This window comes from Triturus cristatus, chromosome 12 (assembly GCF_964204655.1).
Source record: "Triturus cristatus chromosome 12, aTriCri1.1, whole genome shotgun sequence".
In the NCBI taxonomy this organism is placed as follows: domain Eukaryota; kingdom Metazoa; phylum Chordata; class Amphibia; order Caudata; family Salamandridae; genus Triturus; species Triturus cristatus.
Window position 1 is genome coordinate 845,041,515 of NC_140595.1, and position 24,332 is coordinate 845,065,846.

General features: G+C 54.4%; 1 protein-coding gene and 1 long non-coding RNA gene across 4 annotated transcripts in view; one reads left to right on the forward strand and one right to left on the reverse strand.

Moving 5' to 3' along the window:
* Nucleotides 1–6,792, reverse strand: part of LOC146783054 (baculoviral IAP repeat-containing protein 7-B-like) — a 77,656-nt gene extending 70,864 nt beyond the window's left edge. For both annotated transcript variants that reach the window (XM_085638212.1, XM_085638211.1), the window contains exon 1: nt 6,724–6,792. The gene's annotated coding sequence lies outside the window, so the exon portion shown is untranslated. The remainder of the gene's footprint in view (nt 1–6,723) is intronic.
* A 146-nt stretch (nt 6,793–6,938) lies between these two features.
* Nucleotides 6,939–24,332, forward strand: part of LOC146783055 (uncharacterized) — a 251,375-nt gene continuing 233,981 nt past the window's right edge. The window contains exon 1 of one of the 2 annotated variants that reach the window (XR_014972408.1): nt 6,939–7,037. This is a non-coding gene — a long non-coding RNA (uncharacterized LOC146783055). Of the gene's footprint in view, nt 7,038–13,657; nt 13,771–24,332 lie in introns of those variants that run through there. The other variant, XR_014972407.1, reaches the window with a different exon arrangement.

Genomic DNA, 24,332 nt, shown 5'->3' on the forward strand with positions numbered 1-24,332 from the left:
TGCAGTGCCTGGCCCATGTCTCCAGTTTACAAGTTCAGGAGCATAGGGGCCAGGACACATTCCTGCTTTAGACCCCGGTCTGTGAAGATTCTCTGTAGCAGACTGACCAGTGAGTTGGACCCTTACCAAAGTGTGCGAATAAAGTGATCTGATAGCTTGTAGTAAGGGTGGGCTGATGTTCCAATGTACGCATTTCTACCAAAGGAATGAACGGTCTACTCAGTCGAAGGCTGCTGAGTAGTCGAAGCAGGGGAAAAGTGGTGGGGTGCAAAGGGACACCGCTTGATAGGCTAGATAGGACAAGGCGAGGTTATCCACGCTTGAGCCCCCTGGTATGAACCCGGTCTGATAGAAGGGTAGAAGACATTCCCTCTTGACCCAGTCCGCTAATTCTGCCAAAAGTGAACTTGCATAGGCCTGGTCCTCAATCTCCAGCAGGGCGATCATTCGGCAGTTCCTAGAGTTGGTGTTTGGTCCTTTTTTATCTATTGGTTGCAACAGTGAACCCCTCCAGGAGTCTGCGACGTCCTCCAGTAGTCTATATTCTGCGTATAGCTGCTCAGAAGTGTGACTAGAAGTCTGTTGTCCCTAAAAAGGGAGCCTGGTAGGACACTAGGGTCTGGGGCTCCATTCTGTCGAATCTTTGAAGGCTGGAGGAACAACTGGCTGTGCAGGTGTTTCCATGTCCCTCCCTGGGTGTTAAGGCACTGTTCTGCAGAGTGTCATACGGTTCATCAGTACACAGTCCTTTGACATGGGCTACTCAGGTAGCTGCGTCGAGAGAATTCTGTTGGCAGTCTCGTTAAGTACTTTGTTTAGATATTGCCAGAATTCCTGGTATTTACACGGTGCCAATAGGTCAAAGATTTTCACTCATTTTGCTTCCGAGTTCACGTTTTGCCTTTCAAACTGGACGTGAATGATGTTTTTTGCAGCTAGTTTAAGTTAATTTTTGTCCATCTCCGAACTGGTTGTTTGATAGGCCCTTCGTTTGGCTTTTAAATGTTTTGCACATTGCTTTATCACTGGTGTGTGACCCAAAGCATGTGATGGGTTTCAGGGGGTGCTGTGTGTGGTGTTCCCCAAAACCAGTGTGGCCAATGCGAGTTTATCCCATTCGGCTATCCGACCCCAATTGTTAGGGCCGGCCTGCCATCCAACCCATGTTTTCCATGCGGCAAATTTATGGACTGTCTTAGCCCCCCATTTGATCCTTCTGAGGAGCCTGTACTGTTATTCACCCTGGGACTCTCCAATGCAGCGGGGTTGTAGCGAATGCCCACTGCGATGGTTTAGATGCAGGATTAAGGCGGCGTGATCGCTTTTGCTCCATGGTAGCACTTCAAAGTCCAACATTTGTTTTTGGCACCTCTCACCTAGTAGGATATAGTCTATGGTGGTATGGTTGTTATAAGTGGTTGCATGAGATACCCTTGGCTTAGACTTTATAGATAGGGAGTGCGGGGAGGCCAGGTTATATGACCGCATAATGGCGTTGAATCTCCCAGTAGGATAACATTCCGATGAGTCCTCTTCTATTTAGTGGATGTTGAGATCCCCAAGGAGGACAGGTTCCAAGGAAGCCAATTGCATGAGCAAGGACTCAATCTGGACTATCAGTTGAATTAGCTTGTCCTTGGGGGCCGGTCATGGGGGTTTTAGTAAACGTTAAGAGTAGTGATAGAGGGCCCTTGCCCGTATTAAGACCTTACAAAATCCCAGCCAGGAACATGTCTGAGGCGGTCTTTATCTCGATGAAGTGAACTTTCAAGGCATGTTTGATGTATATGGAGATGCCCCCTGCAGGTCTCCCGAAGATACTACCTTTGATTGCAGGTTTAAAGTATTCCGCAAAGCCTCCTATTGGGATGGACGTGGTTGTCCAGGTTTCTTGAATGCAGATTAAAAATCGGCCCCTGCAAGGAACATGGTCGCCGAAGTACTTTGCAGAACCTTGGCCAACCCTGCGACATTCCAGGTCATGATTGGATGTTGTCAGAAGAGGGGCTGGGCTGAAGTGGCCTGTGACTTGGAGCGAACCTTGCCTTTGTTAATCTGGGCCCCTTAGTTGGTAAGGCCCTGAGATTTGTTGGCCACGACCCAGCCCCAATAGGCAGAGGTTGGGGAGAGTGGGGGGGCGAAAGGGGGAGGAGATATTCGATGTAGAAGTGACCAGTCTGCCCCCTTCCCGCCCAAGGCCTGTATACCGTGCATTGGAAGTTCAAGTTAGCTTGTGCAAGGGAGCCCTCCCCACCACGGATCCCCTTGAATATGCTAGCCGTGGGGGGGGGGGGGGGGGGGTTCTTTTTTCGGGAGGACTCAGCAATGTCCGTATTGGCCCAAGTTACAATGGTATGTTGTTTGCCTGGATGTGAAGGCAGGGAGGCAAATTGGACCCAGACGATGTCCCCGGTTGAGATGTGGAAGAGTGTATGGTGGAGAAGTGTTTGTTCTGTTGCGGGAGACATGACTCCCCTTTGAAGTGTAGCTTGGAATCATGCTCGTTTTAGGCGAATGGGCCCCTCCCGAAGTTCCCATGGGAGGCCTTGTTGGCCCAGCGTTGTGGGGGGCTGTTGCATGATGAGTGGTGCCCACGTTGGTAATCCTCGGCTGGGGGGTTTCCAGGGGGCCTGGAAGATCAAGTTCCGTCCCTTGATCTAGGGGATCCAATTCTGGAGGGGGCAGCATTGAGATGATGAAGTTGAACTGTTGAATGGCCTTGAAAGTTGTTAAAAATCCTCCGTGTCTAGTGTAGTTCTGGGGGCTGGTAGAGGGGGTTGGAGCCAGGCCGTTAGGCTGGTGGAAATGTCCTGTTAATTGGCCTTGTACATTGCCCATGCAAGTTTTTAGATAACCTCCGTGTGTGATTCTGCAACTTGTTGGATGTTCTTCATCCTTGGTGTGATTCGGGGTACTGGTGGGAGAGAATGAAGTCCCGATAGGGGGCCGGGTGAGTGCAGTGGTCCCCTTTAAGAGCCTCTGATGATTCGGTGCTTTCTGCGTGGGACAGCCAATCGTTATTTGAGATGGGGGGGGGGGCTGGCTGACTGTGCTGGTCCAATGTTGGCATACGCCCTACTATGTCCGGCCCTCCGTACGTATGGCTCCTCGGCTTATTAGGGCCGACCTCTGCCACCATTCGCTGCAGGGGGCCGGTTCATTGATTTTGTATTCAATTAATCAAGAGCTGGGGTTTGTTGTTGGACTTCTTTAAAAATATGGGGAAAAATGATTGTGTCCCGGTTCGAATGTCCGGTTGACTGCTGGATTTATTTGTTCTATGGCCGTAATGTTGCTCTGGCGGTTTCTTAATGCTAGACCCCTGGCTTGCTTCTGTTTATTGAGGCGTTTCTTCTCTGTGTTATTGGAGGGGTGGCCCGCGCACCTTCTGAGCGACTGGTGGACCCTGGACTAAAGAGGGTTCTTTCTTCATGTGGGATTGGCCTTTTCATGTGTCTCAATAATGAAAGCACACAAATGGCCAGAGGCGGGTGCATGTCACACCTCTTTTGCAAATGTTCACTCCCACAGCGTTTTGCTTGCAGGAGCAAGCAGGGGCACGCAGGGTGGCTGCTGCATTCCCCGTGTCAGGTTACACACAACGCACCACACTCTTTTACTTGTTTCACCCTTACATTTGCTCTTTTTTTGTCCTACAAAGATGGTCAACGCCAACCTCTGCTCTCTATACTTTTTTTCCTGCTCCGCCAATTCCTCAGACTATTTTCGCCATCATTATCGAGCTCAAAACAGTCAATTCGTAATCGTTTTACCTGGTTATGCACTGTAGTGTTATTCCCCATTTTGTGAGTTCTGTAACCCTATCTTATACTGAATCAAGGGCGATGATGCATGTTTTTCATTCTTCACTGTATTTTGTTTGAGAGTTGGGGCAAACCACTTCCCTCATGTGGAAATCATTTGTATATTTCATTATATTTTGTTATTCAGTATCCTTCAAGATAATTAAGTGTTTTGAAAAACTGCACATCTCCTTGGACCGTTGCAGTAGGGTCGCATGTTACTAAAGGGTGAATGTGCACCACAGAGGAGGCTGCACACCGCAGCTTGCACGGGCCCACCTCGTGCCTGCACTTGCCACGGGCTGTGCCTGCAGCCCGGAGGTGACCGCACTGCAGCAGGGGCTCCGCTGTCCGCTACATTTCATCACGCTCCTCCCGTCCACGCGTGAGCCTCATCTTTACAGTTAGCAGCTGACCCGCCACTGACACCAATTACAGAAGTGCACCCGATGCAATGGCGGAGCAGCGTTTAGGCTTTCTTTCTCCGCTCTCGTTTTCTGAATCACTCCCCTCCTCTGTCTCCTCCAACACACCACCAACCTAATTTCTTGTCACCATTATGCTATTTCTTGACTTCTCACCTCCCATCACTTTCCTGCCTGCTGCTGACCCTGGGTCTACCTGCTGCCCTGTTACTCTCCCATCTCCACGTTTCTAACCTTCGCCCCTCCCTCCATCCACAGTCCATCCTCCCCATTGATTCTCTACTCACCTTTCCCTTCCTAAGCCCATTTCACAGATACTTCCCCCATTATCTGGATGACAATACCTCATATAGGGACTCCCTCAACCCTTTGATTCAGAGCTGACATCATCACACCTGCTTGAAACTGTTCCTGCCCATCCCCCAGCTTGTCCATTCCAGGTCTCTCGCCCCCTATTAATTCAGGGCCTTTTATAGCGCGGACCATATTAAGGTGTCGGCGCACTTACAGTTTGACATATTAAGTGAAACTTTATACATAGTCACATACATATATTTACAGAGGAATACACACGCATGAATATTATAATTGTATATGCAGGAATGCAGAGAACGCACTTGAAGATATAGTTCAAACCAAACGTAATTTTTCGTGTTGAGATTAATTATTTGTTAGCTGAACCTGTTAAAGAGGACATGCTAATGGTATTGGGTAAAGAGGAATCCTTTCACACTTCAACTATGGGCTAGATTCACAAAGTATGACCCCTATTTGTGGAGATATGTGCCTGAAAGTACCTTTACCAGTCCGGCCATATATGCTCACACAGATACACACACTGACACATGTGCACACCCATATAGGCCTGCACACAGGCACTGTAGCGCAAATGCACAAACAGGCTCTGGACTCATGCAAAGCATATACCCCTACACTCGGATACAGCAGACACAAATACGTGCACACAACCACACATGGAACATATGTACACATGCACACATATAGACACAAACACCCACATATCCCACCAGTATGCACACAAACATATACACAGGTCTTTAAGTGGGATGGAAAAGCTGGGGGGGGGGGGGGGGGGGGGGTTGCGAAGGACTTCTTGGGTGAATTCTAAAAACCTCCCTGGGAATGCATTCTGCCCATTACTTACAGTGGGCTTCATGTTTTGTAACTCACACTTGCTTGCTTGGTTTTAGGCTGTCCAGCATCCAGCATCTTTGTCCCACCCATGGCGCATAGCCCGTTTGTAGTGTGCTGCATAACGAAACACTTCAAAGGTCCCAAAGGCGAGCCCTATTGGCTATGCCAATGCTCGTTTCCCCTGCAAATGGTATCCACACGGGGTTTGTGGCGCTGCTATCACAGTCTTCCCAGCTTTCATGGCCAGGCAGACTTGTCAAAGCAACATTTGATACAGTTTGGGCATTTTACTGGGACAGCCTATTCTTGCCATGTGTTGTGCTTTCAGCCTCCTTCCAGTTAATGGGGAGAATGCGTCTGAAGCAAGGATGGATCCGGGAACACTATGCATTTCTGAAAAGTAGACCATTCTGAATTCAGCAAGGGGTCAACTGTGTAGATCTTTCAAGATCCCCCCACTCCTCCTTCAGTTAACAAACAAGTGCATTCTGGGACTTTTAGTCTGGTCTCAATGCTACTGACATCAAAGCGAGGATTCGTACATGGAACTCTCTGGGTAGAGCTCTGGCGTTTACCCTGGAGTGGTGGAAATCCCATGTAAACCGACGGACTCACCTGTGATCGTGGCCAGTCCCGATAATCTGTGTGGTTTAAAGACTGCAGGCAGAGCCCGGCTGCCCGCAGCCTCCCGGGTCGGTCTCATCTGAGACAGCTGCAGTCTGACCAGAGCTTGGGACACCCCAGCTGTCTCAGGCCTGGGCTACAAAGCGCCCAGTTCACTAGCCCCCGCGGCATCACTGCTCGCTGCCTCGAGCTCGCTTCTCCTGGTTTTTCAGCCCAAAGAGCGAAGGCTGCTGGAACTTGTAGTTTTACACCTTCTCCCCACTACAAACTGCGCGTGGACGGAGCACAGACAGCAAGGATCTCATGAGTCGGGGCGCGCATCGCAAGAAACAAGCGCCTAGAGGGGGCGCCGACATGAACTGGGCCCCGTATCCGGGTATTACTGGGGGGAGCCCGCGTCAAGGAGCGCGCCAAGGTGGTCTTCAGGGCACTTTGCATGTCATACCCCGTTCCTGTAGCGCCTGGTCATATAAGGGCTCGGACTGCTCCGCGAGGAGCTATGAAGGGAGCCCAGAAAAGGCTACGAGAAGGATAGCGCTGACAAACGAGGCATCTGTGTGGCAGCTGCGGTCCCGAGGCCGGGGCGAGGGATGGGCTTTAAATCCAGCGCCCAAGAGCGGACTGAGAGGGCCTCTAGGAGCAGGGTCTATTGACACCCCCACATCTCCACACACCCCCATCAAACATTGTCCCCCGCAGCACAGGTGCTCACTCACCGGCACACCTGATAGCTCACTCCCGGACGGTAGGAAAGTCTGGAACCGCACACGCCTTGAACAACAGGCCCGCCTCCTGGAGGCGCATTTATACCTCCGCGGGCCGAGCCGGGCCGGCCAGAGGGCTCAAAGGGGCGTGAGCTGAGGGATGCAACGCCTGGTGGGGCTGGGATAGAGTCAGTGCGAGTGCAAGATTGGCTGTATCGACATTTCAGGCACTGGAGAGCTGGGGCAGAGTCTGTGCAGGGAGGGGGACAGGACTGTCTGCCCCGACATGACGGACACGAGAGGGCTGGGACAGAGTCAGTGCTGAGGTAGGACTGTTGCCCGACATGACGGGTACGGAAGGGCTGGGGCAGAGTCACTGCGGGAGGCAGGAGCGTCTGCCCCAATATGACGGGCACCGGAGGGCTGGGGCAGAGTCAGTGTGGGGAGCAGGACTGTCTGCCCCAATATGACGGACACGAGATGGCTATGAATATCTTCCAGCTGTACTGCCCTTTCGGATCTGCCCTTCAGGGTGTAAATGCACTCGGGATCCCCCCCATGCACAGGATTACGCATGCATGAATTTGACCATAATGTGCATTGGCCATGTAGCGTTTTTGTTTCTCTACTAGGAACATCGGGCCATATGTATCAAGCAAAATTGCGATCGCAAATGCCGAAATTCGCAGAATTTCGGCGTTTGCGATCGCAATTTTGCTTAGTGGTATGTATGAAACAAATCTGCGTGCAAAATAAGGAATCGCAAAATTAACGATTCCTTATCTTGCGATTGCATTTAAGGAATCGGAAATTTTGCGATTCCTTAAATGCAATGTAAGAAGCACCAAAAAGTGCAATTTGGCCTTAAGGAATCGCAAATTACCACCAACATCAAGTTGGTGGTAATTTGCGATTTTTTTTAAAAATGCACTTTTTTGCATTTTTCAAAGTGCAATGTATGTGCGCCACATGTGCACCCATGCTTATTTCAGGGGTGCAACAGGGTGTCCTTTTAACACCCTTGCACCCTTGAAATTGCATTCTCAAATTGCGATTCTCTAATTGCTAATCGCAAATTGAGAATGTCTGCCCATTCATTCCTATGGACCTCGAGGCCCATAGGAATGAATGGGGAGGTATTCCTTAATTGCGAATCACAATTTGAGATTAGCAATTAAGGAATATGTAGGATTCGCAAAATGTATTGCAAATCCTACATACATAGCATTTTGTGATTCTCAAATAGCGATTCGCAAAAAATCGCTATTTGAGAATCGCAAATGAGGATTTTGATACATATGGCCCATCGTTTCCAAATGGAGAACCCACCTCTTCCCGTATGCTATGGCGGTGCCCCCTCTGTACAACTCTGGGGACACATGAACCCCTGCACCAGCGCCGGGCTGACGTGGGGTGTGCCCGCCCCTCGGTGGCCCCTCTGTACAACTCTGGGGACACGTGAACCCCTGCACCAGCGCCGGGCTGACGTGGGGTGTGCCCGCCCCTCGGTGGCCCCTCTGTACAACTCTGGGGACACGTGAACCCCTGCAGCACCGCCGGGCTGACGTGGGGTGTGCCCGCCCCTCGGTGCCCGACAGAGCACCCTGGGGACACGTGAACCCCTGCAGCAGCGCCGGGCCGACGTGGGGTGTGCCCGCCCCTCGGTGCCTGACGGAGGACTCTGGGGACACGTGAACCCCTGCAGCAGCGCTGGGCTGACGTGGGGTGTGCCCGACGGAGGACTCTGGGGACACGTGAACCCCTGCAGCAGCGCCGGGCTGAGGTGGGGTGTGCCCGACGGAGGACTCTGGGGACACGTGAACCCCTGCAGCAGCGCCGGGCCGACGTGGGGTGTGCCCGACGGAGGACTCTGGGGACACGTGAACCCCTGCAGCAGCGCCGGGCCGACGTGGGGTGTGCCCGCCCCTCGGTGCCTGACGGAGGACTCTGGGGACACGTGAACCCCTGCAGCAGCGCTGGGCTGACGTGGGGTGTGCCCGACGGAGGACTCTGGGGACACGTGAACCCCTGCAGCAGCGCCGGGCTGAGGTGGGGTGTGCCCGCCCCTCGGTGCCCCCTCTGTACAACTCTGGGGACACATGAACCCCTGCACCAGCGCCGGGCTGACGTGGGGTGTGCCCGCCCCTTGGTGGCCCCTGTCGTGTCCCCCTGCAGCGCCCCTCAATGACGACAGACACAGTAGGTTCGGAGAGGCTTCTTTATTCAACCTCTCTCTTTCACGTCCCTACTCTAACTCCCCGTTTCCCTTTCCTCGCCCCTTCCTCTTCCCTCGCTCCGCCCACGCTCCGCCCTCCCCACTACTAGACCGCACATCGGTACATCTCCCCCTTTGTTAGCAGAACAAACTTACAAAATGTTTACATCTCTTCAATCAGCCGACGTGGCTGGCGAATTGTCTGTCGTGGTCTGAGAGACCGGCCCTCTGGAAACACAGCAGTGTTACCTTCGCTTCTCTCCTCTGAGCCAGTAACAGTCTCACCTCGCAGTTCAGTCTGGTCAGCTCTCGGAGGCTGGAGTTGTGACTCTAGCGCATCCTGCAGAGCCGAGCTGCATCTCTGAAAATGAGACACATTTCGAGTGATGCGTCTCCGGTCTGATTCCGCCGTCAGCATGGTTCCCCTTTGCCGGGTGACTGTCAGCGGCTCTGCTCGAAACCTGCTGTCCGTTTTCTTACATTGCTCCTGCTTAACCACCACGCAGTCTCCCTCTCGGAAAGAGAGCGATCGGGCTCGCCTACGACCATCAGCATACGTCTTCATGCCCTCTTTGCGAGCTCTGTCGGTGGTCACCATTTCTTGATGGACGCGACCTGGGGACACAGGTCGTAATGCTCCTTCCCAGGTGGGTATTCGTGTCCGAATGGGCCGCCCCAGCATGAGTGTCGCTGGGCATTTGCCTGTGGTGGCATGTGGTGTGGTTCGGTATGATCGGAGCACGTCATTGAGGGCTGTTTGCATGTCTTTTCTATCAAGCACAGCCTGCTGGAAAGTTCTCTTGAGGGTGGCCATGAATCTTTCAACAGTGCCGTTGGCCTGAGGCCATAGCGGTGTTATTCGCCGGTGTCGGATATCCATTACTTTCATGAAGTCGCTGAATTCTTGCCCGTTGAACGGTGGGCCATTGTCCGTCTTCATTACTTTGGGTACTCCCCACGCTGCAAACACTTCGTCAAGGACGGCGAGCGTAGCAGTTGCTCCGGTGGACGGGACAAATTGAGCGATGGGGAATCTCGAGTACTCATCAACAATCACCAGCACGTACTTGCCCGACTGCATTGGGCCGTAGAAGTCCATGGCTAGTTCCTGCCACACTCCTGATGGTAGTGGTGTCATTTGGAGCGGAGCTGGGGGATCACCGCGCCCCACTACTTGGCACTGCGGACAGTCTTTGAGGGTACGTTCTACCATTTTGTCAAGGAACGGGAACCAGACACGTTCACGAAGAGCCCTCTTGGTCGCAACCACGCCTCGGTGGCTTTCATGGGCCAAGTTGATGACTCCTTGGCGCAGGTGCTGTGGGATGACGATCCGGTGGTCTCTCAGGAGCAGCCCTTCCGCTGTGACGGATAGTTCCTCGCTCACATTCTTAAACGCCTGTAGCTCTTGGCACTTCTCTGGGTCACTCTCCTCAGGTGCATCGTCCTGTCTCCACCGATGTGTTCGTATCCGGTGAATCACTCTTTGTAGCAGCTCATCCTGCGAGGTGGCTTGTTGGATGGCTTCCAGGGGAACAGCCGGCGGCCGTGCCTGGGCCACTACAAAGTGGATGTACTCCTCAGCTACAGACGGAGTGAGACGGTGGGTAGCTTCGGGGTGCCTTGACATGTAGTCAGCTGGGTTGGCCGACTTTCCTGGTTTGTGGACGATAGTGAAAGTATATTCTTGCAGGCGTAGTCCCCATCGTTCGATGCGGGGTGGCATTTTGGAGCGCGGGTTCCCAAAGATGGTGACAAGCGCTTGGTGGTCTGTCACCATGGTGAAGTGTTTCCCATATATGAATACGTGGAAATGTTCGCAGGCCCATACTACCGCGAGGCTTTCTTTCTCAGGTTGGGAGTAGGCCTTCTCCGTGTCTGAGAGACTTCGGCTGGCATGGGCCACTATATGACGCTGGTCAGTGTCCTTATCGTATTGGGCTAAGATGGCCCCGAGACCGACGGGGCTGGCGTCCACTGTGATCTCAGTTTTTCGGTCCGGGCTGAAGTACGCCAGGCTGTCGGCTCTTCCCACCGCTTGTTTGATGTCTCGAAATGCTCGCTCGCACTCTGAAGTCCACTCGAATGCCTGGCCTTGTTTGGTCAATCTCCGGAGGGGGTGACTGATAGTGGCGTAGTCTTCGATGTACCGCGAGCAGTAGCTCGCCATCCCTAGGAAGGATCGCACATCGCTGACATCCCGTGGACTCTTGGTGTCATTCAACGAGCTCACTTTGTCCGGGTCCGGCTTCATCCCTGCACTAGAGAAGACGTGCCCAAAGAATTTCAGCTTTTCTTGGTGGAATTCGCACTTCTCCTTGTTGAGAGTTAGGTTTGCGTCCAAAAGCGCGTGGCAGACTCTGTCGAGGGCTGTGTCATGCGCTTGAATGTCTGCCCCATACACTAGGATGTCATCGCTGTAATTCAGCGTGTTGGGGATGTGATGGATCGTCTGCCGGATGGCTTCTTGGAATATCTCGGCAGCTGATGATATGCCAAAGTTCAGTCGTTTATACCGGAACAGCCCCAGGTGCGTCGCGAACGTTGTGATGTACCGAGAATCTTCATGGAGTTCCAGTTGATGGTACCCCTTGTTGAGGTCAAGTTTGGAAAACACGCGCGCACCATTTAGTGCGGCTATCATGTCACTCAGGTGGGGTCCAGGGTGTCGTTCTCTCTCGATAGCTGTGTTGGGCATGCGCATATCCACACAGAGTCGGACTTTCCCTGGAGTTCCTTTCTTTGGGACGATCACCACTGGTGAAACCCACGGCGTGGGGCCCTCCGTACGCTCGATGATGTCGGCTGTCAGGAGGTCTTGCAGTTCATCTTCTACAGCCTGTTGAAGGTGAAAAGGAACCTTTCTGGGGTGCTGGGCAACCGGCCGAACCTGTTCATCAATATGCAAGCGGATCTGGCCTCTATTCATTTTGCCGAGTCCTGTGAACAGTTTTGGGAACTTGCGGACAGTGTCACTGTCATCGGTGACGCGATATAGAATTTCAACCAGTCTTAGCCGTTCGGCCGTTGGGAGACTGAGGAGACAGTCCGCTTCCGGCCCCTCAATGACATGTATCACCGCGGGAACTGATGTTGTTGGGTGCCTCAGTACAGTCGGAAATTTCCCAAGACACGGAAGTGGTTCCCTGGACATCCAGGTGTAGACACGGACGTGCGCAGGGTTCAGTCGGGGGCGAGGGTTCATCTTCCGGTATTCAGTCACTGGGATGTAATTCAGCGACGCCCCGCTGTCCATCACGAACTTCGTGTTGTGGCCACCCACGCTTATGTCCAAACGGGGGTACTTTTTGAGTTGGTCCGGGTCAGCGATCATGTTCGCGTACTCTACCGAATACTCTTGTTCGTCCGAAGATGACCCTGAGTCTCGAGACGGAGATCGCCTTGACCACCTGGACGACCGGGACTCTCTGCTGGAGTGGGAAGACCTTGATGACGACTTCCGACGGACATGGACTGCTCGCACATGGTGCCGGCGGGTGTCTCTTCTCGACGACTCAGGCGCGGTCTTGTCTTTGTCTTTCTCGCGGCGGTACTCCCCGCACATAGCTTCAAAGTGATGGCTCCGGCCGCACTTGCGGCATTGTTGCCCCATGGCCGGGCATGTTCCGCTGTGTGGAAAGTCGTATCCACATCGGTAACACCGTCTTGCGGCCGATTTCTTCGTGTGATCGTGTCTTTTGCTCCTCCTTCCCGAGTCAGGCCGCCGATGTTCTGGATAGCGGCGGCGCGACGATGGTCGGGCGTGTCGCTCGCGCTCTTTCGACCCCCGGCGGGGACGACCGGTGCGCACTTGACACGCAAGCTCCTTGCGCTCCGTGCACCCCGACTCCATGGACTTGGCATGTTCCTCAGCCTGATCGTGCACTCTTGTGAGTTCTTCTATTTCGTCCAGTGTGTGGGTCTTCTTTAGCAGTTTTCGTCGAAGTGTCTCCGACTGGCAGCCGTCGATCACGCGCAAGCGTATGGCATCATCCGTTGAAAACCTTTCAAAGTCGCAGTGACGCGCTAGCCGCCGAAGCCGCGTAATGTAGGCGCCCATTATCTCATCTTTCTCTTGTCGCGCCCGCTGAAACACGTACCGCTCATAGTCCACATTTTTCTTGTGTATGAATTTTTTATCGAGGGCTTCACGAACTTTGGCGTATGTTCCTGCATCTGCTGCGGGAATTTCCTTGATCATTTTGCTGACATCTTTCCCCACTAGATTGCGGAGTGCAATCAGCTGGTCCTCATCTCCGAGTACTTTGGAACCTTTGATGTAGTCCTCAAAGTCCTCTATCCATTCCTCCCAACGGGGGCCCATACTGCTACCGACGACGAGCGCCAGAGGCTCCGGAGGGCGCAAGTGTGACAGTCCCATGACGATTGGCTTCACTTCCTGACGGGTCGGTGATCCGTTGTTCGACATTGTGTGGGCAGTGTTCGTGCTTGCTTGTTCACTTGTCTGAATTAGCTCGTGCTTGTTTGTTTCGCCTTGACTTGTACTTGTTGGTTGTATTCTGCTTTCACTCTTGCTGTTTCTTATGCTTGTGTGCTTTCAGGCTTGCTGTGGCCTTGCTCGTGTCTGTTTGTTCCTTCGTTTGCATTAGCTCGTGCTTGTTTGCATTGGCTTGTGCTTGTTTAAATTTGTTCTGGGCGCCTGACTTCAAGATGGCCGCCTATTCACTTCAATGGGGATGTCCCTCCAAGGCTGCCTGACTTCAAGATGGCCGCCGGGTCACTACACACGTGGGGCCTCACACGAGGCTCGAGCCTTGCTTTCTGCTTGTTGCAGCGTGCTGAAGCTTCACTCACCCACTCCTGGAGCCTGCCGCTTGTGCCAGGTAGGGGGGGGGCCTCACTGCTGCTCGCACGCGTATCTTCGAGTCTCCTGCGCAGGGGGGGGGGCTCTCATGCGTCGAGATCGTCTCTTGCAAAGCAGTTCTCCCTGGGGGGGTTCCTTAAATGCTTACGGTGTCGGGTCCGGGAGAGTCCACTGCTGATCCCACCCTCGTCGCCAGCTGTCGTGTCCCCCTGCAGCGCCCCTCAATGACGACAGACACAGTAGGTTCGGAGAGGCTTCTTTATTCAACCTCTCTCTTTCACGTCCCTACTCTAACTCCCCGTTTCCCTTTCCTCGCCCCTTCCTCTTCCCTCGCTCCGCCCACGCTCCGCCCTCCCCACTACTAGACCGCACATCGGTACAGCCCCGCTGTACAACTCTGGGGACACGTGAACCCCTGCACCAGCGCCGGGCTGACGTGGGGTGTGCCCGCCCCTCGGTGCCCGACGGAGGACTCTGGGGACATGTGAACCCCTGCAGCACCGCCGGGCTGACGTGGGGTGTGCCCACCCCTCGGCGCCCGACGGAGGACTCTGGGGACACGTGAACCCCTGCAGCAGCGCTGGGCTGACGTGGGGTGTGCCCGCCCCTCGGTGCCCGACGGAGGACCCTGGGGACACGTGAACCCCTGCACCAGCGCCGGGCTGAAGTGGGGTGTGCCCGCCTCTCGGTGCCCCCTCTGTACAACTCTGGGGACACATGAACCCCTGCACCAGCGCCGGGCTGACGTGGGGTGTGCCCGCCCCTCGGTGCCCCCTCTGTACAACTCTGGGGACATGTGAACCCCTGCAGCAGCGCCGGGCTGACGTGGGGTGTGCCCGCCCCTCGGTGCCCGACGGAGGACTCTGGGGACATGTGAACCCCTGCAGCACCGCCGGGCTGACGTGGGGTGTGCCCACCCCTCGGCGCCCGACGGAGGACTCTGGGGACACGTGAACCCCTGCAGCAGCGCTGGGCTGACGTGGGGTGTGCCCGCCTCTCGGTGCCCCCTCTGTACAACTCTGGGGACACATGAACCCCTGCACCAGCGCCGGGCTGACGTGGGGTGTGCCCGCCCCTCGGTGCCCCCTCTGTACAACTCTGGGGACATGTGAACCCCTGCAGCAGCGCCGGGCTGACGTGGGGTGTGCCCGCCCCTCGGTGCCCGACGGAGGACTCTGGGGACATGTGAACCCCTGCAGCACCGCCGGGCTGACGTGGGGTGTGCCCACCCCTCGGCGCCCGACGGAGGACTCTGGGGACACGTGAACCCCTGCAGCAGCGCCGGGCTGAAGTGGGGTGTGCCCGCCCCTCGGTGCCCGACGGAGGACCCTGGGGACACGTGAACCCCTGCACCAGCGCCGGGCTGAAGTGGGGTGTGCCCGCCTCTCGGTGCCCCCTCTGTACAACTCTGGGGACACATGAACCCCTGCACCAGCGCCGGGCTGACGTGGGGTGTGCCCGCCCCTCGGTGCCCCCTCTGTACAACTCTGGGGACATGTGAACCCCTGCAGCAGCGCCGGGCTGACGTGGGGTGTGCCCGCCCCTCGGTGGCCCCTCTGTAAAACTCTGGGGACACGTGAACCCCTGCAGCACCGCCGGGCTGACGTGGGTGTCCCCGCCCCTCGGTGCCCGACAGAGGACTCCGGGATGCCTTAACCTGCTGCTCTGACGCCAGCCTGTGGCTGGATTCAATCAGAGCAGACAGGAGTGAGTGTCGATGGCTCTGTTCACCATTAACTTCTCTGCAAAATAGTTTTTGCATTCCCAAGTATTGTGCAGAATTTCTCCCGCCATTACCTTGCTCATCATTCATCATTTCAACAGTCATAGTCCCAAAAAAAATCATATTTTTCCAAATTTCGCAGGCAGTTTATAAAAATTGTGGCATTTCTTTTACAAAACTGCTGATTTCGCCTTTTTTGACAAATCACGAAATTGCAAAATCATAGAGGGTCTGCTTAGAGGCGATTGGGCTGGGGCAGAATCAGTCACATGTCAGTCTGGAGGTGACAGAGCTGCGGCAGAGTTAGTCACAGGTTAGTTTTTGTACCTTAGAGATGATAGGGCTGGGGCAGAGTCAGTCACATGTCAGTCTTTGTACCCTAGAGGTGAAGGGGCTGGGGAAGAGTCAGTCACATGTCAGTCTTTGTACCCTAGAGGTGATAGGGCTGGGGAAGAGTCAGTCACATGTCAGTCTTTGTACCCTAGAGGTGATAGGGCTGGCGCAGAGTCAGTCACATGTCAGTCTTTGTACCTTAGAGGTGATAGGGCTGAGTCAGTCACATGTCGGTCTTTGTACCCTAGAGGTGATAGGGCTGGTGAAGAGTCAGTCACATGTCAGTCTTTGTACCCTAGAGGTGATAGGGCTGGTGAAGAGTTAGTCACATGTTAGCCTTTGGGCCGGTCACCCCACCGTCCACACTCCCCGTGAGTGAGCCCGCTCCCGCCGCCACTGCTCTCAGCTGTGCTCCCGGCCCCGACCGCCGGAACTGCTTCTGCACCATCTGTATTTTTCTCCTGCTAACCTCTCTGCATTTTGCCTCCGTGTAACCTGCTTGCTCTCCTCCTACTCTCCCCTGTTATTTCACTGCATTTTGCCTCCGTGTAACCTGCTTGCTCTCCTCCTACTCTCCCCTGTTATTTCACTGCATTTTGCCTCCGTGTAACCTGCTTGCTCTCCTCCTACTCTCCCCTGTTATTTCACTGCATTTTGCCTCCGTTTAACCTGCTTGCTCTCCTCCTACTCTCCCCTGTTATTTCACTGCATTTTGCCTCCGTGTAACCTGCTTGCTCTCCTCCTACTCTCCCCTGTTATTTCACTGCATTTTGCCTCCGTGTAACCTGCTTGCTCTCCTACTCTCCCCTGTAATTTCACTGCATTTTGCCTCCGTGTAACCTGCTTGCTCTCCTCCTACTCTCCCCTGTTATTTCACTGCATTTTGCCTCCGTTTAACCTGCTTGCTCTCCTCCTACTCTCCCCTGTTATTTCACTGCATTTTGCCTCCGTTTAACCTGCTTGCTCTCCTCCTACTCTCCCCTGTTATTTCACTGCATTTTGCCTCCGTGTAACCTGCTTGCTCTCCTCCTACTCTCCCCTGTTATTTCACTGCATTTTGCCTCCGTTTAACCTGCTTGCTCTCCTACTCTCCCCTGTTATTTCACTGCATTTTGCCTCCGTGTAACCTGCTTGCTCTCCTCCTACTCTCCCCTGTTATTTCACTGCATTTTGCCTCCGTGTAACCTGCTTGCTCTCCTCCTACTCTCCCCTGTTATTTCACTGCATTTTGCCTCCGTGTAACCTGCTTGCTCTCCTCCTACTCTCCCCTGTTATTTCACTGCATTTTGCCTCCGTGTAACCTGCTTGCTCTCCTACTCTCCCCTGTTATTTCACTGCATTTTGCCTCCGTGTAACCTGCTTGCTCTCCTCCTACTCTCCCCTGTTATTTCACTGCATTTTGCCTCCGTATAACCTGCTTGCTCTCCTCCTACTCTCCCCTGTTATTTCACTGCATTTTGCCTCCGTGTAACCTGCTTGCTCTCCTCCTACTCTCCCCTGTTATTTCACTGCATTTTGCCTCCGTTTAACCTGCTTGCTCTCCTCCTACTCTCCTCTGTTATTTCACTGCATTTTGCCTCCGTGTAACCTGCTTGCTCTCCTCCTACTCTCCCCTGTTATTTCACTGCAGTTTGCCTCCGTTTAACCTGCTTGCTCTCCTACTCTCCCCTGTTATTTCACTGCATTTTGCCTCCGTGTAACCTGCTTGCTCTCCTCCTACTCTCCCCTGTTATTTCACTGCATTTTGCCTCCGTGTAACCTGCTTGCTCTCCTCCTACTCTCCCCTGTTATTTCACTGCATTTTGCCTCCGTGTAACCTGCTTGCTCTCCTACTCTCCCCTGTTATTTCACTGCATTTTGCCTCCGTGTAACCTGCTTGCTCTCCTCCTACTCTCCCCTGTTATTTTACTGCATTTTGCCTCCGTGTAACCTGCTTGCTCTCCTCCTACTCTCCCCTGTTATTTCACTGCATTTTGCCTCGGTGTAACCTGCTTGCTCTCCTCCTACTCTCCCCTGTTATTTCACTGCATTTTGCCTCCGTGTAACCTGCTTGCTCTCCTCCTACTCTCCCCTGTTATTTCACTGCATTTTGCCTCCGTTTAACCTGCTTGCTCTCCTACTCTCCCCTGTTATTTCACTGCATTTTGCCTCCGTGTAACCTGCTTGCTCTCCTCCTACTCTCCCCTGTTATTTCACTGCATTTTGCCTCCGTGTAACCTGCTTGCTCTCCTCCTACTCTCCCCTGTTATTTCACTGCATTTTGCCTCCGTGTAACCTGCTTGCTCTCCTACTCTCCCCTGTTATTTCACTGCATTTTGCCTCCGTTTAACCTGCTTGCTCTCCTCCTACTCTCCCCTGTTATTTCACTGCATTTTGCCTCCGTGTAACCTGCTTGCTCTCCTCCTACTCTCCCCTGTTATTTCACTGCATTTTGCCTCCGTTTAACCTGCTTGCTCTCCTACTCTCCCCTGTTATTTCACTGCATTTTGCCTCCGTGTAACCTGCTTGCTCTCCTCCTACTCTCCCCTGTTATTTCACTGCATTTTGCCTCCGTGTAACCTGCTTGCTCTCCTCCTACTCTCCCCTGTTATTTCACTGCATTTTGCCTCCGTGTAACCTGCTTGCTCTCCTACTCTCCCCTGTTATTTCACTGCATTTTGCCTCCGTGTAACCTGCTTGCTCTCCTCCTACTCTCCCCTGTTATTTCACTGCATTTTGCCTCCGTGTAACCTGCTTGCTCTCCTCCTACTCTCCCCTGTTATTTCACTGCATTTTGCCTCCGTGTAACCTGCTTGCTCTCCTCCTACTCTCCCCTGTTATTTCACTGCATTTTGCCTCCGTGTAACCTGCTTGCTCTCCTCCTACTCTCCCCTGTTATTTCACTGCATTTTGCCTCCGTGTAACCTGCTTGCTCTCCTACTCTCCCCTGTAATTTCACTGCATTTTGCCTCCGTGTAACCTGCTTGCTCTCCTCCTACTCTCCCCTGTTATTTCACTGCATTTTGCCTCCGTTTAACCTGCTTGCTCTCCTCCTACTCTCCCCTGTTATTTCACTGCATTTTGCCTCCGTTTAACCTGCTTGCTCTCCTCCTACTCTCCCCTGTTATTTCACTGCATTTTGCCTCCGTGTAACCTGCTTGCTCTCCTCCTACTCTCCCCTGTTATTTCACTGCATTTTGCCTCCGTTTAACCTGCTTGCTCTCCTACTCTCCCCTGTTATTTCACTGCATTTTGCCTCCGTGTAACCTGCTTGCTCTCCTCCTACTCTCCCCTGTTATTTCACTGCATTTTGCCTCCGTGTAACCTGCTTGCTCTCCTCCTACTCTCCCCTGTTATTTCACTGCATTTTGCCTCCGTGTAACCTGCTTGCTCTCCTCCTACTCTCCCCTGTTATTTCACTGCATTTTGCCTCCGTGTAACCTGCTTGCTCTCCTACTCTCCCCTGTTATTTCACTGCATTTTGCCTCCGTGTAACCTGCTTGCTCTCCTCCTACTCTCCCCTGTTATTTCACTGCATTTTGCCTCCGTATAACCTGCTTGCTCTCCTCCTACTCTCCCCTGTTATTTCACTGCATTTTGCCTCCGTGTAACCTGCTTGCTCTCCTCCTACTCTCCCCTGTTATTTCACTGCATTTTGCCTCCGTTTAACCTGCTTGCTCTCCTCCTACTCTCCTCTGTTATTTCACTGCATTTTGCCTCCGTGTAACCTGCTTGCTCTCCTCCTACTCTCCCCTGTTATTTCACTGCAGTTTGCCTCCGTTTAACCTGCTTGCTCTCCTACTCTCCCCTGTTATTTCACTGCATTTTGCCTCCGTGTAACCTGCTTGCTCTCCTCCTACTCTCCCCTGTTATTTCACTGCATTTTGCCTCCGTGTAACCTGCTTGCTCTCCTCCTACTCTCCCCTGTTATTTCACTGCATTTTGCCTCCGTGTAACCTGCTTGCTCTCCTACTCTCCCCTGTTATTTCACTGCATTTTGCCTCCGTGTAACCTGCTTGCTCTCCTCCTACTCTCCCCTGTTATTTTACTGCATTTTGCCTCCGTGTAACCTGCTTGCTCTCCTCCTACTCTCCCCTGTTATTTCACTGCATTTTGCCTCGGTGTAACCTGCTTGCTCTCCTCCTACTCTCCCCTGTTATTTCACTGCATTTTGCCTCCGTGTAACCTGCTTGCTCTCCTCCTACTCTCCCCTGTTATTTCACTGCATTTTGCCTCCGTTTAACCTGCTTGCTCTCCTACTCTCCCCTGTTATTTCACTGCATTTTGCCTCCGTGTAACCTGCTTGCTCTCCTCCTACTCTCCCCTGTTATTTCACTGCATTTTGCCTCCGTGTAACCTGCTTGCTCTCCTCCTACTCTCCCCTGTTATTTCACTGCATTTTGCCTCCGTGTAACCTGCTTGCTCTCCTACTCTCCCCTGTTATTTCACTGCATTTTGCCTCCGTTTAACCTGCTTGCTCTCCTCCTACTCTCCCCTGTTATTTCACTGCATTTTGCCTCCGTGTAACCTGCTTGCTCTCCTCCTACTCTCCCCTGTTATTTCACTGCATTTTGCCTCCGTTTAACCTGCTTGCTCTCCTACTCTCCCCTGTTATTTCACTGCATTTTGCCTCCGTGTAACCTGCTTGCTCTCCTCCTACTCTCCCCTGTTATTTCACTGCATTTTGCCTCCGTGTAACCTGCTTGCTCTCCTCCTACTCTCCCCTGTTATTTCACTGCATTTTGCCTCCGTGTAACCTGCTTGCTCTCCTACTCTCCCCTGTTATTTCACTGCATTTTGCCTCCGTGTAACCTGCTTGCTCTCCTCCTACTCTCCCCTGTTATTTCACTGCATTTTGCCTCCGTGTAACCTGCTTGCTCTCCTCCTACTCTCCCCTGTTATTTCACTGCATTTTGCCTCCGTGTAACCTGCTTGCTCTCCTCCTACTCTCCCCTGTTATTTCACTGCATTTTGCCTCCGTGTAACCTGCTTGCTCTCCTCCTACTCTCCCCTGTTATTTCACTGCATTTTGCCTCCGTTTAACCTGCTTGCTCTCCTACTCTCCCCTGTTATTTCACTGCATTTTGCCTCCGTGTAACCTGCTTGCTCTCCTCCTACTCTCCCCTGGTATTTCACTGCATTTTGCCTCCGTGTAACCTGCTTGCTCTCCTCCTACTCTCCCCTGTTATTTCACTGCATTTTGCCTCCGTGTAACCTGCTTGCTCTCCTACTCTCCCCTGTTATTTCACTGCATTTTGCCTCCGTGTAACCTGCTTGCTCTCCTCCTACTCTCCCCTGTTATTTCACTGCATTTTGCCTCCGTGTAACCTGCTTGCTCTCCCCTGTTATTGTTCTGCATTTTCGCCGTTTCACTTGTCTTTTCCTCTGTGTCCACTTCGTCCGCTGCTTCCCCCTCACTGTTGTGCCCAGCCCCTGCCGCGTTTCCCGCCACCTCCCCGCTCCCCGCCGCTGCCCCCCTGCGGCCCCGCCCCCTTCCCTCGCTCGCCATTCCCATTCGCCACCCCGCTCCCGCCTCCCAGCTGACACTCCCTCGCTCGGCCCCCCACGCTTCACATATGGCAGAGTGGCGAACGCGCAGCGTTGACGCGCAGCGGGCGCGCCCGAAGCGCACCGAAGGTGCGCCAAAGGTAAGCCCGTCTGCGCCCGTCCGCGCCTGGACCGCGCCCAGTGCCAGGACCCCTGGCCCCCGCAGACCCCAGCCCACCCGCCTGACTTACGACGCGACCGACCTCAACGCACTCAACACCGGACGCACCCCTAGATGCTGCCGAGCCACCCCGAGACGGGTTTACGGACCCTTCAGCTGCCACGCCTGCAAGTTCACCTGCATCCGGACCTGCACCACATCCACACCCGCCAAGAAGAACACCACCAGCAACCACCTGAAGTGCATCCTTCTCAACACCCGATCCATCCACAGACACGCCATCCAACTCTGGAACCTGATCGACACAACATCCCCAGACGTCGCCTTCCTCACGGAGACCTGGATGAACGCCTCCTCAGCGCCAGACATCGCTATCGCCATCCCGGACGGATACAAGTTCACCCGGAGGGATCGCACCGCCAACCAGACCGGAGGCGGCATCGCCATAGTCCACAAGAACACCATCCGCATCACGACCACCACCGACGACACCCTCAAAGCCGCCGAACACCTGCACTTCCAGATCCACACCGACCCCAAGACCACCCTTAGAGGCACCCTCATCTACAGACTCCCGGGACCACGCGCACAGTTCAGCGAAGACATCGCCGACCTCATCAGCCCGCACGCCCTCCCCTCCGCTGACTACATCCTCCTCGGGGACCTCAACTTCCACCTGGAGAACAACAACGATCACAACACCACCACCCTGCTTGACAACCTCGCCAACCTCGGACTCAAGCAGCTGGTGACCACCCCCACCCACCTCGCCGGACACACCCTCGACGCCGTCTTCTCATCCAGCAAAAACATCGCCTTCAGCCACGCCACCGGACTCCACTGGACGGACCACAGCTGCGTCCACTTCAGCTTCAGAAGGACCACGATCCACCACCACCAGCGACAGGTCGCACGAAGAAGCTGGAACAAGATCACGGCCGACCAACTCGCCGCCTCCCTGAGCCAGCACCCTCCCGCCAGCTCAGCGAACCCCAGCCAGGCCGCAAACAACCTGACGAAGTGGATCAGCAACTGCGCAGACGACCTCGCCCCACTGAGGAACCCGCCCAGCAGACCCGGCAGCAAGCTGGCCCCATGGTTCACCGACGAACTCAAGAGCTCCAAGAAGAACTGCCGAGCCCTCGAGAGAGCCTGGAGAAGAGACCCAACACCTGACAACATGACCACCCTCAAGCTCGCTACCCGAAAGCACCATCAATTGATCCACGCCACCAAGAAAACAGCATTCAAGGAGCGGCTGGACAACAACGCACACAACAGCAAGGAACTCTTCAACATCGTGAAGGAGCTCTCCAACCCCAATGCCGGAAACGACATCACACCATCGCAAGAACTCTGCAACTCCCTCGCCTCCTACTTCCACAACAAGATCGCTGACATACACAACAGCTTCAGCACACAACCAACGCTCCCCACGACCGCACCAACGCCACCCACCACCACCCTCCGCGCCTGGACCCCGATCAGCACCGAAGACACCATCCGCACGATGAACTCCATCCACTCCGGATCCCCGACCGACCCCTGCTCCACCACATCTTCAACAAGGCCGACGCTGTCCTCGCACCCCACCTGCGAGACATCATCAACACCTCCCTCGACACCGCCACCTTCCCAGAGAGCTGGAAGCACGCCAAACTCAGCGCTCTTCTAAAGAAGCCATCAGCCGACCCCACCGACCTCAAGAACTTTCGCCCCATCTCGCTGCTCCCGTTTCCCGCTAAAGTCATCGAGAAGACAGTCAACAAGCAGCTGGCCGCCTTCCTCGAGACGAACGGATCCCTCGACCCCTCGCAGTCTGGCTTCCGGGCCAGCCACAGCACAGAGACCGCCCTGATCGCAGCCACCGATGACATCCGAGCCCTGCTCGACAACGGAGAAACAGCGGCCCTCATCCTCCTGGACCTCTCCGCGGCCTTCGACACTGTCTGCCACCGCACCCTAGTACAGCGCCTCAGCAACGTCGGAATCCAGGAGAAGGCACTGGAATGGATCACCTCATTCCTCGCCGGTAGGACACAGAGAGTCCGCCTCCCCCTGTTTAGATCAGAAGCCACCGAAGTCATCTGCGGCGTTCCTCAAGGCTCCTCGCTCAGCCCAACCCTCTTCAACGTCTACATGGGCCCTCTCGCAGCCATCGCACGCCAACACAACCTCAACATCATCTCCTACGCCGACGACACCCAGATGATCCTCTCCCTCACCAACGACCCCGCCACCGCCAGAACCAACCTACACGAAGGGATGACAGAAGTAGCCAAGTGGATGATGAGCAGCCGCCTGAAACTGAACTCGGACAAGACGGAAGTCCTCATCCTAGGATCTTCACCCACCGCCTGGGACGACTCCTGGTGGCCCCCCGCCTTGGGCAGCGCACCCAAACCAACAGACCATGCACGAAACCTAGGCTTCGTCCTGGACTCCTCCCTCTCCATGACCAGGCAAGTCAACGCCGTATCCTCGTCCTGCTTCAACATCCTGCGCATGCTACGAAAGATCTTCCGGTGGATCCCCACCGAGACCAGGAAGACGGTCACCCAGGCCCTCGTCACCAGCCGTCTGGACTACGGCAACTCCCTCTACGCCGGAACCACCACCAAACTCCAGAAGAGACTCCAGCGGATCCAGAACGCCTCAGCCCGACTCATCCTGGACATCCCCCATCGCAGCCACATCTCCGGACACCTGAGACCTGCACTGGCTCCCGGTCAGCAAGAGAATCACCTTCCGTCTCCTGACCCACGCACACAAAGCGTTGCACAACCAAGGACCAGCATACCTCAACAGCCACCTCAACTTCTACGCTCCCACACGCCACCTTCGTTCGACCAGCCACGCCCTCGCCGCCATCCCCCGG